The following is a 6,928-nucleotide window of genomic DNA, read 5'->3' on the forward strand; positions in this document are numbered from 1 at the left end:
GGTTGCAGTGAGCCAAGATTGTGCCACTGCACTCCAGTTTGGGTGGAAGAGCGAGACTCTGTCTCAATAAAAAAAGAAGAAAAGGAAGGAAGGGAGGGAGGGAGGGAGGCAGGCAGGCAGGCAGGCTGGCTGGCCATGCCAGCCCTAGGCTGCCGGCCTTCAGACTTTTATGTAAGAGAAAAATCAAAGTTCTATCTTATTTAAGTCACTGTGCTTTGGGTTCCCTTTCTTGCTGTTAATTCTAGCTCCTCCTAAGTCAGTGGATGTATTTGGGCACTTCACTTACATGGCCTCGGCCTTCTCATCTGTGGAACTGAGATAATGCTTACATATCTTGGCACGGACCAGAGAGGTTTTATAGACTCACAGGCAAGAATAAACATGGCAGGCGCTGGTCCTCCTCCCTGTCTCAAGGCACACAGCCTCCATTTTAAGGGGAGTAATAAACAAGTTGCTGCCGCATTGTTGAGAGCCCTGGAAGGGCTCAGGAGAATTCTCTAGCCCTGAAAGGCCTCAGTCCCCAAATTCGTCCCCAACACCTCTGAGTCCCATCTACATTCTGCTGTTGGTGACACACAATCCTCGTTAAGGGCCTGACTGATCCCAGCCAGATGGGATCCTAATTTAATTAAAACCCTTTAATTACCTGCAACAACACTGCTTTGGAAGTTCAATGCAAAAGGGCTCTGTGATGGGAGGGGCACCGTCCACAGGGCAGAGTAGTGGCTGCCCTTTTAGCACTGAGGGAACCGAGGGATGCAAAGTGCTTCTCCCACTCCAGTGGGCACAAACTGCATGGAACAGCCAGTGTGGTCCAGGCTTCTGGGGTGGTTTATATGGTACAGCCAAGCAGGGGAGTGGATGAACTAGGCCCTTGGGAGCAGAGTACCAGGCTCTTGGCCTGAAGCTGTCAGTGCTGGTTTTGTGCTGACACTGAGACCAATACAGCCTGTTCTGGTCAGGTCTGAGCCCTCCCAAGACCCTGCCCCTGCAGGACACTCTGTGTAGGAGCAGGCATGGCTCTAATTTCTCCTGAATGGCCTGGCTTAAGAAGCAGGAGTTACCTCTGCAACCACCAAAGGAAATTCGTGCCCCTGTGAACAGTATCTTTCTTCAAGGTGTCATCCACTTGGGGAGGGGTGATGAAAGGGAGTAACCTGAGTGGGCTGCAGAGGAGCCACGTGGTTTCTTGGGGACGTATAAGGACCACTCATGTTTGTTGTTATTGTTGTTGTTTCTTCTTTTTTCTGAAACAGAGTCACACTCTGCCGCCTAGGCTGGAGTGCAGTGGTATGATCTTGGCTTAATGCAATCTCCATCTCCTGGGTTCAAGCAATTCTCATGCGTCAGCCTCCCAAGTAGCTGGGATTACAGGTGTGAACCACCATGCCCAGCTCATTTTTGTATTTTTAGTAGAGATAGGGTTTTACCATGGTGGCCCGGCTGGTCTTGAACTCCTGACCTCAGGTGATCTGACCACCTCAACCTCTCAGTGTTGGGATTACAGATGTGAGCCACCACACCTGGCCTCTTCTCATGGTCTTGAGCCTCAACTGGCTTCTTCTGATAGAGGCAGAAGGAAGGAGCCCAGCCCAGGCCAGAGCCTGCTAAGCCTTGGCAAAGGCAGACTCAGAAACCCAGACCTGTAAGCTGGGCTGTTTGGGGGATATCATGTGTTAATACACCCTCAGTTCTCCCTTAGTACTTAGTCCTTCAACAATTGCTTAATTAACAAAGCCTCTGATAGTTCTGGCTGGTCTCCCCTGGTCCAGGAGATCCAGGTGAAGAGGCTTGGATTCACACTGGAGCCACAGTCTTAAAGCAAGAGAAATGTTCTACTGGAGTCAGTGTGATAGCAGCAGCTGGAGCTGAACTAAGAAATCCCAAAAGGAAGGAGAAATTCAAGAGGGAATAGCTGAAACCACCAGGCCCCACCATCCCACACCTCAAAGATTCTTCCAAAGGTAAAGCCAAGGAGGCTATCTACATGCTTTATTGAACAAGCTCTCCAGTACCAAGCCCTCTGTGCTCCCACCCATCTCACCCTCTTCCTCTCTCCTCCAGAATCCTGCTTCAGTTACCCTCATCTCACTTCCTCTGCTGTCCCTACCATTCACAACCTCTGAAGAGCCTGTTGCTATCCCTGGACTTGGGTTGTGTCTGGAATAGTGCCTGCAGTGCCCACCTGCGGATTCTCTGAGCAGGAAATGTGGACGTCCCCTCTAGACTAGAACCGGGGAACAGGAGCGGCCTTCCCCCTCGGACCAGAGACTCCCTGAGGGCAGGGACTGTGCCCCTCAAGACTCGCCAGAGGCTGGGTGCGGTGGCTCACCCTAGCACCCAGCACTTTGGGAGGGGTGTGTCTTTTATAATCCTATAATCCTAGCACTTTGGGAGGCCCAGGCGGGCAGATCACAAGGTCAGGAGTTTGAGTCCAGCCTGGCCAACATGGTGAAACCCCACCTCTACAAAAAATACAAAAATTAGCTGGGCGTGGTGGTGGGTGCCTGTAGTCCCAGCTACTCGGGAGGCTGAGGTAGGAGAATCGCTTGGACCCAGGAGGTGGAGTTTTCAGTGAGCGGAGATCACACAACTATACTCCAGCCTGGGCAACAGAGCAAGATTCTGTCTCAAAAAAAAAAAAAAAAAAAAAAAAACCCCGCCAGAAGCAGGGTGGCACTCCCTACAGAGGTGTGGCTGCATGCAGGTGCTGCAGCTCATCCAACTCTGCATGAGAGGTCATCCCTGCTGTGCCTCACACCTGTGTGCTGATGCATGATCACAGCCTCAACCTGCTAATGTGGGAGAGGAAGTGGCAACAGGAAGACAGACTGCTGCACGGTATGCACCCCAAATTCCCAGGTCCTCCTGGCCGGAAGAGCAGGTGTGGCAGGAAGGGTGAAAGCAGGAAAGGATAGTGGCATGCCAGCCAGTGTTGGCACACCCCTCCTCCCACCTGTCCCTGATATTGTATGTTGTCTTCTCTAGAAAGGTCTTCAGAGACCCAGGTTGGCCCCTGGGGCACAGTGAGGGGCAGGTCTCACCCTGAATCTCTTAGTCAGAAGACAGCCAAGGCTTCTGGCTCCTAACCCAGTGATTTCTTCCCATTATGCCAGGCTTCCTTGCCCCAGATCCTTTTCATGGCTTGGCAAAGAAAGCCCTAGTTGGTCCTAGGGAGCCTGGACTCCCCTCACTTTGGGATGAAGGCAAAGCTGTGCCCAGCTGGGATATGTTTGAAGAGAGCTGTGTCTTGAGTCTTTATTGGCATGTGACCTTTATCTACCCACCTTGCCTCTCTGGGCCTTGGATGGCAATTCTTCCCCTACCTGCTCACATGGTTCCTGTGAGGGCCAAACTGGCCCAGTGGATGGTGAGCCCCCATATCACTGTTGGCCCCAGCCGCTGGTGCTCACAGACATCCACAGGAATGGGGAGAGGGCTGGGTTTCTCTTTCTTTTCAGGGCAGGCTATGTGGCACAACAGCTGAGTGCACAGATTCTGAAGCCAGGTTGCCTGGATTCAAATTCCTTCCCCGCCACCTCCTAAGTGTAAACCTCAGGCAAGTTACTGAACATCTTTGCGTTTCAACCTCCCCATCTGTAAAGTGGGGATGCTTGCTCCTGGCAGAGGGCTTTTGTGAGTTGCAGCCGTGTTTAGTACAGGAGCAGTGCTCAAGACCAGCGGCCCAATGACAGCTCATCATGCCCCTCCTGCTCCTGCCAAGCCTGGGTGGGAAGTAGGGAGAAGAACGGCCATGGGCTCTATCATTCCTTGCTGCAGATCCTAGCTGGGCACAGCTTTGCCTTCACCCCAAAGTGAGGGGAGTCCAGGCTCCCTAGGACCGAGTAGGGCTTTCTTTGCCAAGCCATGAAGGGGATCTGGGGCAAGGAAGCCTGGCATAATGGGAAGAAGTCACTGAGTTAGGAAGAACGTGAAGGAAAAAACTAGGGAAGGTCAGAAGTCTGTCATGTCTACAAAAGATGACACATAAAAAAGAATCTACTTTTGTTTTCCTTGATTCTGGCCCAAAAATGGGGCACTTGGTTGCATTCCCTGTTCCTTGGCCCAGCATCCCACTTGTGCAAGCACCAGCCCTTCCAGCGCACTGAGTGGTTTCTTCTGTGTACTGCCCTCTGGAGCTCTACCTGTAAACAAAAAAGGCTCAGAGAATGCAAGCGACTAATGGATGTTTATTTAGGGACCCCGAGAGCTGCCTGCCAGGCACACTCTCCAGGCACGGGGACCCTCCTGCCTTACCTTGCCCTGAGTCCTGGCCCCAGTGCCCTGACCCCCAACCACGCACTGATAACCCAGTCTCTCCTCACCCAGCCTCATCACCTTCACCTGACAGACCAGTTTCTCTGGGCTTGGACGGCCCCATGATCCCTTGCTGGTATCCCATGAATGGGTGTGTGAAACATGTCCCTGTCTTGGACTGTACCCTTGAGGGTGACGACTGTGCCTGTCCTGCTGCATAGTAAGTCCCCTGAGGACAGGGCTTTTTGTGACCCTTTTCTTCCATACTTTGAGAAGGGCCAAGTGCCTGGGGTACACACAGGGCCTGGCTGGTAAATCTGGTTGACTCACAGATGAACTCAATGCAGTTTCTATTGTGGGAATCTTTCAAAGGGAGAGGGAGAAAGAGAAGGGAAAAGACACAGGTGAGGAGGCAGCTACATTGTGCCATGCCACACTGGCTTGGGTAAATAGAGGGTAGATGGGGGATTGAGTGTGGAAAGGTATATAATGCCCCCATTTCCCAGTCTTGGCAGCTCCCAGGCCTGGGAGAGGAGGGGGCCTGCTGCCACTCAGCGGGCTCTGCCATCTGCCACATCTCAGCGGAGATCAGAACTGGAGGGCTCATTGTAGGCAGGTTTTGTTTTTTCTCTAAATGTGGCAGGATCAGGCTCAAGATGTCACTCTAGTGAGCAGGACTAGAGACGGGGAGCTAAATGTCTAGGAAAACAGGGGAGAAATAAATGGAAGCTTCTATGTTCCAGAAGAGAAGAATGGGGGCAAAAAAAGAAAAAAGAAATTAAAGAAGATAGTGTAGGGAAGATGGGCTTGATTTAGCAGGTTTGCATCCATCTTTCCCTGGCCACTCAGAAGGCAGCAATAGCCCAGGACACAGGGTTCCTGGGTCCCAAGTGCGTTCCTCTCCTCAACCCTTGTTTTTTCTTTTTTATTAAAAAAAATTTTTCAGAGACAGGGTCTCACCAACCTAGTCTCAAACTCCTGGACAAGGTATCCACTCACCTTAGCCTCTGGAGTAGCTAGGACTACAGGCATGGGCCACTGTGACCAACCCCAACTCTTATTTTTTTGAGATGGAGTTTCGCTCTTATTGCCCAGGCTGGAGTGCAATGGGACGATCTTGGCTCACCACAACTTCCGCCTCCCGGGTTCAAGTGATTCATTCTCCTGCCTCAGCCTCCCTAGTAGCTGGGATTACAGGTATGCGCCACCACGACCGGCTAATTTTGTATTTTTAGTAGAGATGGGGTTTCACCATGTTGGTCAGGCTGGTCATGAACTCCCGACCTCAGGTGATCCGCCCACCCGGCCTCCCAAAGTGCTGGGATTACAGGCAAGAGCCACCGTGCATGGCCCCCAACTCTTATTTTTATACCTACAAGCCAAAGTGCCTCTGCCCTGCCTCTGAGCTTCCTTTCTGGTATGCCTAATCTCCTAACTTTTGGAGACTGTAACAATGATGACAGTCATGATCATAAATGAAGAAGGAAAGAGTGATTTCCAGGTGACTGGAAGATTTGATGCAGGCTCTTTCCTGGGACCTCTGTGGACTCTTCCTCCTCCATATATCACAACAGGTGAGATACCTGGAACCTTGCAGGACGCCAGGCCAGCTTGTCTACTTAGGATGCTTTTTCCAGAGTGAATCCTACTCAGAAGATTCCCACACTCCCAAAGGTGCCCATTTTAGCGTGTCATTGTAGATTTTTATTCCAATCCAAGAAATCCTTAAAGGAACTGGTCTCAGAAGGCCATATATGACTTAGTTCAGAAACAACAATATAGCAATAGCTATAGTATTAGTAGCAATTTACCTTTCTGAGGCCTTTATTCAATGCCAGACACCATGATAAAGATGTGACATGTATATTTTCATTAATTCCCGACAAGAAGTCTATGAGATATACCCATTTTACAGATGAGAAAACTAAGGCCAGGATCACGAGTGGTGGCAGGAGATGGAAGCCAGACTTCTGGACTCCAGGTGTGTGCTCTCCAAACACCTGCCGCGGCTGGGCCCTCAGTGCAGCCTGCACTCTTACCAGCTCTTCTTCAACAGCTAGTTCAGATCATGTCTCCAAACCCCTTTCCCAGGAGTTCTCAGACACTGACCTTATTTCCACTTGAATCTGAAAAACATACGACAAACTTGCTCAACCTCCCAGTATCAGACAAACCCACTTATTTCTGCAGGACTCTCCTCACATCTAGAGAGAGGATTCATCCCTGCCTAAGCCCACTCACCTGTTCCTCCTCCAGCACTCTTAGAACCTGAAGGCATAGACTGTCCCCGCCCTACCGGATCCTGGAGTTTTGACTGCTTCCTCTCTACTAGATCTTTCCCATCGGCTTTAAACATGTTATGTCTCCTTCATTCTATAGACAAAACCTAAACACTCCCCTCAACGCATTTTCCTCCTCCAATTACTGTCCTAACTTTGTCCTTCCCTTCACAGCCATGCCTCAAAGGCTTCTCTGTCTCCCGTTCCTCACCTTCCCCCATCAGGGTCCCTTCCCTGAAACAGCCTTGGCTAAGGTCATCAATTACTTCCATGTTGTTAACTCCAGTGGACATCTTTTACTCTTTTATTCAACAGCATTTTTCAAAAAACATTTTTTTTTTCTTTTTAAATCTGGTTTGCTTAACTTTGTATTTCCTTCATATAGATCTCTG

The sequence above is a fragment of the Colobus angolensis genome, unplaced genomic scaffold (genome assembly GCF_000951035.1).
Source record: "Colobus angolensis palliatus isolate OR3802 unplaced genomic scaffold, Cang.pa_1.0 Scaffold50, whole genome shotgun sequence".
NCBI classification, from domain to species: Eukaryota; Metazoa; Chordata; class Mammalia; order Primates; family Cercopithecidae; genus Colobus; species Colobus angolensis.